Raw genomic sequence first — 12096 nt, 5'->3', positions numbered from 1 at the left:
GAAATCAACTAAAACGGTTATAGCCCTGGTATTATGGGAAGCTATTTCATAATATTTGTGGACTACCATGGGAAGGAGAATACTTTGAACAATGAACATTATAAACTGTTATTAGAGCGTTTGAAGAACGAAATTACACAAAAACACCCCCATTTGAAGTTAAAGATTTGAGTGTTTCACCAGAAATTTGCACCGTCCACAAGTCAATCAAAAAATGACAAAACTACATAAATTGCCTTTTATTTTCTAGATTTGGCGTGTAGCAACACAAGCATCAATAGAGATATTTTCACAGAAACTGAGGATTGTTTTAAGGAAAAAGATAAAGCGTTTGATAAAGTGCCCCCTGTTGACAGAGATTATACTGACGAATAAAACCGAAAAACTGTGATTTCTTTGTTAAGCTCGTTTTTTTTTAAATTTGCATCGACACAACTGGTAAGATTTGTGACCAATTTGATTAGACCCGTCTGAAAAGACGACGCAAAAAGCTCATCAAATTTATCACGCGCAAATATCCTGGATAAGTGCTGCTGTTTCGCCATGCAAAAATATTTACTCACCCACACAACTACCGCTATAGCATCCACAAAAGACCAGAGATGCGACAACATTGAATATAACTTTGAAAGCAAGACACCTGTTGAAGTAATGGTCCTACCTGTTGTTCCGAAAATGTCAAGCTGTGCGAGAGTAAATATTTAATCTATTTCCTCTGCTCTCCCTTGATGCAACACACTGTCAATAGTTGCTTAAAATTGACAAAAATTGGATAATTGCACAATAAATTAAGCAAATATTTAGACAATTTTTTTTTAAACTAATTCGTTTACTTTGTTTTTCTCAACATTTTTATGAAGTGTACTAGAAGAGGTCTAATTGGTATTATTGCTATTGGCGTAAAAAAGGAGGAAAAGACTTGATCCACATAAAATATCTATGCATTTTGTTAGCAAAATATATTAGATAATTAAGTATTTATAAATTCAAAGTATTAAATGTGTAAAACACGTGAAATTATCTCATTAATTAGCTCCTTTATAAATTACCCTACTTACCTTTGTCAATTAAAAAAAACCATCATCAAGTATGCACAAACATAAGAATTTTTTTTTTAAATATTTAATATAAATTTTGCAGTACACTAATGAGTTATAATGGGTACTCTGTATAGCAAAAACTTCCATCTAAAGTATTTTCTATAAATTAACATTCATTAGTGTTAAGTATCTCAATTGGATTAAAAGTTACGGTCTATTATGCATTTTGAATTAATGTTTTATCTGACTTTTTGACATCTGAAAATTAAATTTGGGTTTTGAATCTCCATTTGCTCAAAAGTTATGGTCGATTTTGCCTTTTAACATTTTGTATTACCTTATACCTCTCAGAGTTAAAAGACCTTAAAATTGTTCTGTCCACATCTCCCAGAACATCAATAGACCATCCCAGGTTTATTACGGGATATAGCAAGGGGTTCTTCATGCTCCAAGAAGCGGTAGTGGAGGCTTTAATACTGCCTCAGCGCCCAAAATTTAACTTGGACAACCCGTGGGCCGGGGTCTTTCATAGGATATTAGAAGGGATCATTAATGCTTAGAAATACGGGGATGTGAAGCTTAAATTTCTTTGGGCATAGTACTCCATTTGTACAACTTGAGAGCTTAGTTGTATAATAGTACAATTGTTTTTCACAATAAAATGTACACAACGATGTAGTTGGTGAACAATATTACACTAAAGTTTTTTTTTTGAACCTTTTTACCACACTTGTTTAAAAGTGAACCATATAAGCTTCCTACATAGTTTCACAAGCATCAACTTGTAACTTTTTGCGAGATCCTGCTGATAAATAGACCTACAATCAAACCCTAAGAAAAACAACTTCGAGCCGGAGATAATAGTTAAATATTTTTTTATTTACTTTAATAACTAAACCTGACGAGTTATTTGAGGATTTAATTTAATTATTTTACATAATTTGTATTTGATTCTATTAATCTTTCTATCGATACCTGCAAAAAATATTTAATTAAAATCAATGCCTAAGATTTCTCAATATTTTAAAATGACGTTGCATTAATAAATTAATTTCTAATTAGTAGTAGGTATGCCTTTAATACCATTTTTTTTTTACATATATAAACTAATTTGAATATCCTTGTATATTAAAGAGTACAAATATAACAACTAAATCCATTTCCAAGCAGATTCAATTCCTTCCGTCTGAGAATGTAAATAAGTATGAGTCTTGAGTTTTGGTCTGAAAATCCTAGACCGATCTAAGACCTTTATTGTTATGAGCAACACGAATTAATCCGGTTCTTTAAAGGTTTAAGGTCTTGGAGATACGTACTTCAGTAGACAATTCAATTCCTGGTCATTTCTAGAGATGAAAATATAAAGACTAAAGATAGAAAGAATCCAAACAATTATTCCTGGTCATTTCTAGAGATGAAAATATAAAGACTAAAGACTTATTCGGATTTGGGGTGGGGTCAGATTTTTAGATATAAATGTTTGAGTAAATCTCAGGTACCCGAACTTTTGAACCCAGATCTGAAACCAAAATTAGACGGAACCTTGTATCAAATTTTATTAGCATTTGAACCTTAAAAAAAATAAGATCTGGACTTAAATTATATTTTTACTGATTATTCATGCTGAAACAATTAATACCGTAATGTTATTTTTATCAGAGCATAATTATTTGTTATTATTATAACGCTTATTGTAATATCATTGTACACGGCATGAACTTTATTGTATATTTCAATAGAAAATGTCATAAAGTGAGTTGCTATTTGAACAATTCTTTCCTTCCAACAATAGAGTTGTTGATAATTGTTCTCAACTTAATAGGAAATAGTTTGTATCCAACCAATCAATGTTACGAATACTGATTAACTGACCTTTTTTTGATAAAAAAAACCTTTAGAACCTAAATTCATCCTATATATGCAAAATCTTCTTACCAGTTTTAATTATAAACTGCTATGGGGTAGTTTTAGTCGTAAATTAACACTTTAAGCAAGATTATTATGGAGATAGCTTAAAAAATATGACACCGTATAGAAAATATTATTTTTTTTTTTCAATGATATATTTTCATTTATTTTTCTAAATTATTATTCATCTAAATTATGATTTCAAAGTAAGAAAGTTCTTGTAATTTCATTGGACTTATGTTTATAAATTAAAATTTTAAAAGAGTATTCTTGTTTCAATCAAAGACAAATGAGATTCGATAATCTTCCACCACTTGAAATAGGAAATAGGAGCTCCGATTCATCTACTGTTAGTAAACCACGATATTCTTTAATGATACCTACTCCACGCTCAGCAGGCATCATCTATAAATTTTAAACAGTATCAAGAGCTTGTTGAAATCATCCCAATCATTGCATAAGTCAGGATCGTCTCAACAAATTTATCTTCGAAATGCAGATATTAAAACAGTTTCTTGGATTTTTCTGTTGGGAAATCTTCCTAGTTTTTGAATTTTAATTCATTTTTGGGGTAAGAACGGCCTTTTTGGTTTTTTATTAGTCAAATTTTGTATGGACTTTATTTTACGTACTTCTGATTCTGAACTTAATGCACTGTCAAATAGAGCTAACACAACAAGTTCTTCAGAGAAGTACCATAAGTACTTGAATAGTTTTTTGATGTTGCGATTATATATTCTTGAATTAATGGAGGAATATTTAAGGATGGATTTAAATACATTTTTGCAATCATTAGGTGCACTTAAGGCTTGAGGAATAGGCATACAGGCTCGGAGATATACACTCACTTTAAACACACAAACGTTGCATATTCTTTGCTCCTCTATGTCTGACAATTTTAATTGTGATTGACATATCCAAACTTTTAAGCAGTAAAAAACTTTTTATAGCTATCGAGAGTGCTCTAAAGCAACCAGGTAACATCAAATTTATACCTCGTGGATGTACTACACCAAGGAATATAAATACCAGGTTAAGGAATTCTTTGTAGTTGTTGTCGAGGAAGATTTGTATTTATACAATTCTGCACATAATCAAGGGTCTCTTGTCACAAATCTTCTGCAAGACTATCTATTTCAGGACATCCAATTCTAGTAGAATACATATATGTATTAATAGATAGCTATCTTCCTTGAAATTTTTCGAACATTTAAACATCGTAAAAAAACGTGGGTCCAAAACATAACTGTAATGCTGTGCTTATGATTAATTCCATAATATGGTGTCTACATACGAGAATTAAAGGTTTTTTCCTAGTTTTTTTTTTCTGGAGAAGAACACAAGCTCTAGCAGTCTAATCCGTATTTGAATTGATTGTATCAAAGCACATGCCTTGAATTTGATAACGTATTTTTTTTCATGAAAAATTTGAACTAAATAGCATTATCAGAAATTTTATCCCAGTTTATAATAAAATGAGGTTCAAATTACTTTACTTATTGATTCTAATTTGGCTCTGAAGACTTTTTGGATCAAGTAAAGGCAGAAAAAGGTCAAAATCTTTATAATGAATATTTTTTAATTCTTAATTACAAATTATTAAATGGATTTACCTTGTAAATTATTTTTATTAAAAAAAAAGTTAAGTTAAAGGTCGGAAAAGTTATAATTCATACAAACTTAACCTGATTTTCTATTTTGAGTAATAAATTGATAATTGCTAAGATTTTGGGATACATAATTTGATAATATGAATACCATTTTTTTTAACGAACATCAGATGGACATACAGCAAAAAATGCAAGTTATGGTAGTCTTTCCTGTTTTTTTTTTTTTTTTTTGACTAATTAGTACAAAACATTAGTGAAAAACTATAAAAAACTTTTGATAGAAAACTTATTTAGCTAAATTTCTTGTATTATAAGATTTGTTGTAACAAGTAGTGATTTGTTAATATTTAGGATAAAAAAAAACACTTTTTTGAAAAAAGTTGTTCAATTTCAAAACTTTGGAGTCGTTGAGTTACCTCGAAATATTTATAAAAACCCTTGAATATTTGTAGACGATTTCTAAACTGAAAATTTTACGAACCTTTTAGTTCCACATTTCTCAAGTATAAAAAATCAGCTGCACCCTTATTTGGATGTCACGCTAATCACTAATCAAGATACATAGAGTGAATGATCGATGTTGTTAATATGTTATTTTATATAATATCATTAGAAATTCTTATTAAGCAATACTATAAATCCATAGAATTCCTCAAATCTTATTTATGATATATACAAGTATGGGTACCAAAAGCTGGTTCAGATCCAGGATCTTTTTGGATGATGCACATTTACTCGTACCGTACCTGGACACTTGAGATCTGTGTCCATGGGTCGTCTTATCTCTAATATAGACATGAAATGGATATATGATTGAATGCCATTTGATTACTACAACTCCCTCTAACCATTTAAAGGAACAAAAAGTGAAGCTTAGTCTTTTTTAGTGTCTAAGTTCGTTGTCATTTAAAGTTATGTCTATAGAAGAATTGCTGACGAATTCTCCTGTGCTTCAAAAATTCTAAAAAAATGATGTCATATAAAGTTAAACATGATTTATAAATCAAAATTGCACAACACATAAACAAGGAAAAGGGGGAAGAATGGTCTATATATTTAAACCGGGAAATTGGTCCACCACCAAAAAAAGAATTTTAGACTAATTGGAAAGGATTAAATTTTGGTCTTCGGTTTTAGATGGACCAAAATATCAGTTAATATCGGTCTGGAAAAATCACATAAGAACAAAAAATAAACTATAATAATCATAACTTTCTTCAAGATATTAGATAAAAACTATTTTTTTTGTTTACGGAGAAAAGTTGATTATTTGAGGATCATTATTTTGTTTTAAGGCTATCAATTTTTTATTTCTTTTCTAGTAACTGATATCATTTGAATCAATGATTATTTTGCTATCAGTTAATTTAAATATGAAAGTTCGTTTTTTATTCAATCAAGAAATATTTCAGATATTGTAATGCTAGGAGCAATAAGTACTCCAATTTTCATAATATTATGCATTCTTTAGGGGCGTTTGTACCCTGGATTTCCCGAATTTATTAGGCGTCCATAAAGAAACAAAGGATAACTAGTGATGAAAATCACGTATAATTTAAACATGTTAAAAAAATATAACGTCAATCAATCATTTGAATAATTTGTTATAGAAGAGCAACTTAACTTTTTATCACAGTTCATTGGATCAGCTACAATCAGCTGTGTTGAGGGAGAAAGAAATATATTAGTTTGAGGGAAAAAGTAATTTCGAATTTCCCGCCTCTTTTTTTAGCTGCGTATTACTTTTTCATTATTTGTCAGATCGGATCATACGATATAGTGTTTTAAAGGTGTAAATGTATACTACAAACTCTTTTGCAACAGTATTTCCCTTGGCCCGTTCAATTGAAAGTAGTTAACCATTGAGTATGGAGGTCTCAAAGGAAGAAATTCGCCATGTTTCTGCTCCCCGAAAGAAAATAGCTCGTGTACAGCGGCCAAAAAACTTGCAACATATAAGGAGCCGATACTTATTCGGTTCAAGTTGCATAACAGTGGTTTGAGCGATCCCCCCCCGCTTAATTCTTCTTCTACTGTGAACAACTCGACCGTTTGAAGCTGGGGATCTAGCAGAAGCAGCCAGCATTGGTGGTGGAAAGGAGACAACAAGACATCATCTAGACAACGCCAGGCTTCACACATCTTTGATGACACGCCAGAAGCTCTGGGAGCTAGGATTGGTAGTTCTTATGCAACCACCCTAAGGTCTGGACCTGTCAACAAGTGACTACAACTTATTCCTGTCTATGGTCATTGCCCTTGGGTGTAGAAATTTGGATATAATTGAATGTATCTGGATACTCAGGAGTTAAATACCATTCACATCACCTTGGGAAAATAAAATTCATTCTTCCGGGGACTATCTCTAAACTAACAGGCAAATAAAAAAACGATTTTGATCCCTATAGATAATTTCTAAAGAAATCCTTAGTCCTACTCTCTGTTTTTCAGTAGCACTCTGAGAAATAGTTTCTGAATACTTAGACCTTCTTTCTTCAAGAATGATACAATAATTTATTTTAACAGATTGATGATCAATGTTTTTTTAAGTACTTGGTTTTGAAGATATAAATAAACCATGTCTTTATATTCGAAAAGTGTAATGTTAAAAACTTTCTAAAATCATTTCAAAAATGTACTTATCATTCTAATAACTCGAGTTATTTTAGTTAAAAGTTAGAAATAGTGGTTTTTTATTCAGTAGCTCTTAGTTTCAAGACACATTTTTATTCAGAAAGGTTAAAAGCATCTCATTTGACAGCTGAAAGTCTGAACTCTAACCTTTTTTAAAAAAGAAGATCCCCTAAACATGCAATATATCTTTGTCAATGTTAGATAAGGTCACGAAAATATTTCAAGGAAAAAACTTAAATTTGTATTGATTTCATCAGAATAGTGCATATATTTACATGCATTAATCAAAGCTAGGCAAATATGAAAAGTGGAAGAAAGAAAGATGATGGTTGAACTTACAAAGTGTGAAATGAAAAACATTTAGAGAGTAGAATCCAAATTCCAGATATATGTTCATCATTGGAGAAGAGGCCATGTGTGGCAAAGAATCCCCGCTGAGCTGATCCTGTCCAGTAGGATCTGTTTTTGTGTGGATTTGCTCCGAGGACTTCCTTGAATGTCCGTCTTTTGGAATCCCTCACTCACAACAGGTCTACAACGAGTCATCTTGTGTCTATGGAGCTTGAAATACTGATTCATGAAATCAAATCATAAGGAATGTATTTTACATTTTACTTTTTTAATTATATATGTAAAAACTCACGGTATTGTTTTTGATTTAAAGGCAAACTGTACTAAATTTTGACATTTTGAAAAAGTTGAGATTTGAGCAGTTTTATTTTTGACTCTTAATGTCAAATCCGATTTATCTTGCGAGTCAATGAAAGTCGCAGATCATGATTATAAGTTATTCCAGCTGAAATGATGCTCAAATTATTTTTTCGGCATATTTAAGATATTTTAACATTCTACTGATATTTTTTTTTGGAGTAGATTAATTAATAATACATCTTTTGACATTAGTTTTTTGTTTAATAAAGTATTTTAAGTTCAAGCCATTTAAAATAATGGCTATGATTAATTTAGTGTGAGTAGCTAGGTTTCTTCAGACGACTAATGTATTTGTTTATTATCGCTGTCTTATCCCTTATCAGTGTACGTTATAGATAAAATATATGTATAATCCATTCACAAAATAAAAGCACAAAATACTTTAAATCCAAGAGTTATCTCCCAACAAGTGCCTTGCAGGGTCTATACATTATTTTATAAAACTGGATTCATTTATTATTTGAAGCGACATGGATGAATAATGAATAAAATTCTATTGAAGTTAATCCATGATTTATTGAAGTCACATCTTTTCTATTTTATTCAGCTCTTACGGGATTGGAAATCAAAAACTCAATTCATCAAGGGACATCGATAAGAAATTCTCTTGGTTTTTACTTATTGTTAGTTAGAGTGAATGAAATAAGAACGAATTTATTTCCTTGTATTCCATACATTTATTGACAAAGATTCAAGTGATATTAATTACCGGGATTTAAAAAAACAAACAAACAGGAACGTGATCAACTACACAATTTGAAGAATGTTTTGATGCAGAGCAGCTTACCTGTCTCGACCTTTCATTAGATCAATTACAAGCATTATAACGAGAGGGGAAGAAGAAACGGAAATATAAAAGATCATATGCAGGAATGAATCCAATATAGATTTTCAATTCAAGTCCGAGTCCAACAAGGACTCAGACTTACAACTTCAGAACAAATCCTCAAAGTGATTCTTCGTCTTTCACTGAGTTTTTAGAGTGTTGTGTAGATCCTTATTTTGTATTAAACACTGCAGTTACATCCAGTATCGTTCAGTCCTGTATATCAGTCCTAAAACATATAAAATTAGGTCCTTCTTGACGTCACTCAACTTTATTTTATCTCTTTTCATCAGTTTTAGTAATGATTAGGACCTGTCCCGAAAACTGATTGGACCCGTGTAAGACTGAAATGAGCCGAAGAAATAATACAAAAACATTTAATGAGAAAAAACATTAACCTCGCTTTTACATTTATAAAAATAAATGAAAAATCGAGTTTTTCCGAACTTTGTAATGTATTTTTCACATTTTATAATACTTATTAAATTACTCTTGATTCGTGTCACATGTCATTAATGTAAAGTGATCTGTTCATAAAAAAGATATTATGACATAATATTCATTCAAAAATTTTCCTTGTATGACGTACCAACGACTTTACTTTACTTGATTTATTATCACAGAGACAACTCAAGGATACAGGATAACATGTTTTTTAATGAATATTTAAAATGCACTTTTATAAAAATTGGGTAGACTAGACAAAGTTGAAAGATGTTTGTTTGTTATTATTTTAAACTAAATTACTCTGAGCTGATTTCACTTGGGCTCGTCAATTTTGTAGACAACATATTTACTTATGTATATTATTGTTCAATCAGATTTAAAGATTAGTGAACTGAGATATCATACACTTCAAACCGTATTCCAATAATTCATTTTTTTGCATCTGAAATCAACGGAATTGCAATTTTCACCGATTTCTTTTTTGTGTCCATAACTTTTTTGATTTTGAATGAATTGAGAAAACTTAGTTATTGGTACAGTTCTTTGTTAAACTCCAATCTCTTTTTGATAAATAATTCAAACCCTTTTCTAGTCACCATGTGCTACAAAAATAGTTTTTGTATATTTAATATAGCATAAGCCCCCCTACTATATGCTCCCCCAAAAAACGAGCCTGTCCAAGCTCGAAAGAGAGACTCATGCAAAATTTCAGATTCCCAGATTTTACAGTTTGGGAACGTATAGGGGACATATATACAAAAACACATTCTCTTTTTATTTTTTTTAAATATTCTTCAAGAATATTTAAAAATATGCAAGGTAATGTTCCAAGCAAATGTTTCAAAGTTCCATATGATTTGGTTAACTGTAAGCAGAAATACATATTTTAGAGACAGGAAAAGTTCAAAAATTAAATACAAAAAAGTTGATGTGATACTATAAATACTAATTAAATACATTGGATATATTTAAAACTTATTTAATTACAGTTATCTTCCTGTCTCTAAAACAGAAATGAACCAACTTTACTACCTCACCTGTACATTTACTAATATTACCGTTTTCTGTTTTATATCTCATACTAAAACATTCTTAAGGGTAGAGTAAATTTAAATCCGTCGTTAAAACTACGTAGATTATAAATGAGGAACTTATTTATAAAGAATGAAAATTAATTCATAATAATTTCAGCCGAATAACCAAGGTCCTTAATGTTACAGAAAGGTCTTTACTTATAACCATGTCAATTGTAGAACATCTAATAATCAATGATAAATTAGACCCATTCAAAAAGGAAATTGAATTTTTTTTTTTCTGTGTACAAAAAATTTCGAAAAGTAGCAAATTCTGATGATACAAGTAACAGAAACATAGGTATGGGAATAAACCACACTATACGAGGAGGCAAAATGATTCAAAATTTCGTGTTATGCAAAATTCGTAGTATTTGAATCTGCATTATAGAAAAAAACTTCTTGTATGTACAAATTTTGAGACTGCATAATAACTCAAGAAAAAAAAATTATAACATCAAATTCTTTGCAAAGAAGAAACACGAAACCAAAAATCCGTATGATGTCAACTTGATAAGAATTTACGTGAATGAATAATTTCCATGACGATTTGGCGGTAATCTTTTTGTTGTGTACGTTGATTTTTAAATTAATTTCACATTTCAATCAAATCGTATACATTTCATGATCGTACAACAAAAAACACTTTTGCGAAAAGACATGCTAAAAATAATCGATGATCTGTCAAAAAACAGGATCTAATCAAACACTTGCTGCTTCAAAATTGGGGCTTTTACTCATTTACATACAAAAATATTGGAGTCATTTATGTATATACTTTGTAACTAAGGTCAAAAGTGATATAGTTCACTTTTCATTTGAAAAATAGCAAGTTTTTTTATGCAGATTTGAAAGGATAAATTTCATATCCTTATTTATTTGACTTTTTGTCCATGAGTATTATTAAAATTTCTTATTTTTTTATTATAATTATCTTTTTTTAAGCTGTGCTTTTTAATTTACTCTTACTTATATAATTTACTATCACAAATAAAGGTAAAATACTTTAACCTATCAATATATTTGATTCTATTTTTCTATTGGTTGTAAAGATGTTGTTAGATGAAAACGACGTAGTTAATGATAAATATAAAAATCAAAGGTGGATTGTCCTTTAAACAAGTGAGAGGAAAGGACCTTTCTAAAGCATGAGGAAGTACGTTATGTCCTTTTAAAGTAGAGTGGACAATATAAGCAGAGCTTTGTCTTTATGGATTATTGTGTTAATGCGATAGTAATAGCTTAAAAAAACACAATGAGAGATTGGATTTTATTCAAGGCCCTTCAATATGGAAGAAAATAGACTGCTTGGGTGAGATCATTCATGAATAGGAGGAGGTTCATATATTAAAAAAATTTACATTTAAAATAGAGAAATTCACCAGAGTAATTGTTATTTGTCTTTAATTATATTGTGATTTATTTTTGCAAATAAACAGATTTGCAATTTACTATTTACAAAATAATGTCCAAACTCAAATACGTATTCCCCAATTGAACTAAACAAAGATGCATTACGGGGAAATAACTCCATCAACTCATATTTTAAGAAGCCTATCGAAGGATTATTTTGATTATTTGTTATAAAGTTTAAGATGTAATATTGTTACAAATACACCAATAAAAGGTAGCATTAATGGAAGATTGCTGGAGGAAAACAGGTTTTTAATCTGTAAAACATGTAAAGAGACTGCAGTTCATTTCCTGTCTGACAGGAAATATGCAATACAGTTTTTTTTTTAGAATTTCAAAATTATACTTGAAACCAATTCACTCATCTTTTATAAACATTGATTCATATCAAAATGAAATTAATTTAATTAAAAAAAAAAAAGTTTCAAATGTTT

The 12096-nt window shown here is 29.9% G+C and overlaps 1 long non-coding RNA gene across 1 annotated transcript; it reads right to left on the bottom strand.

Annotated features, from left to right (window-relative positions):
• Positions 1–7491: 7491 nt before the first annotated feature.
• On the bottom strand, positions 7492–9105 carry LOC139906631 (uncharacterized). Its single transcript, XR_011782271.1, has 3 exons — positions 8691–9105; positions 7836–7988; positions 7492–7762 (listed from the first exon to the last, which is right to left on the bottom strand). It is a non-coding gene; the product is annotated as an uncharacterized lncRNA (long non-coding RNA).
• Positions 9106–12096: the final 2991 nt, after the last annotated feature.

The sequence above is a fragment of the Lepeophtheirus salmonis genome, chromosome 11, assembly GCF_016086655.4.
Source record: "Lepeophtheirus salmonis chromosome 11, UVic_Lsal_1.4, whole genome shotgun sequence".
Taxonomy (NCBI): Eukaryota; Metazoa; Arthropoda; class Copepoda; order Siphonostomatoida; family Caligidae; genus Lepeophtheirus; species Lepeophtheirus salmonis.
Note: the sequence above shows the minus strand (reverse complement) of the source record. Positions and strands in the feature narration are given on the sequence as shown.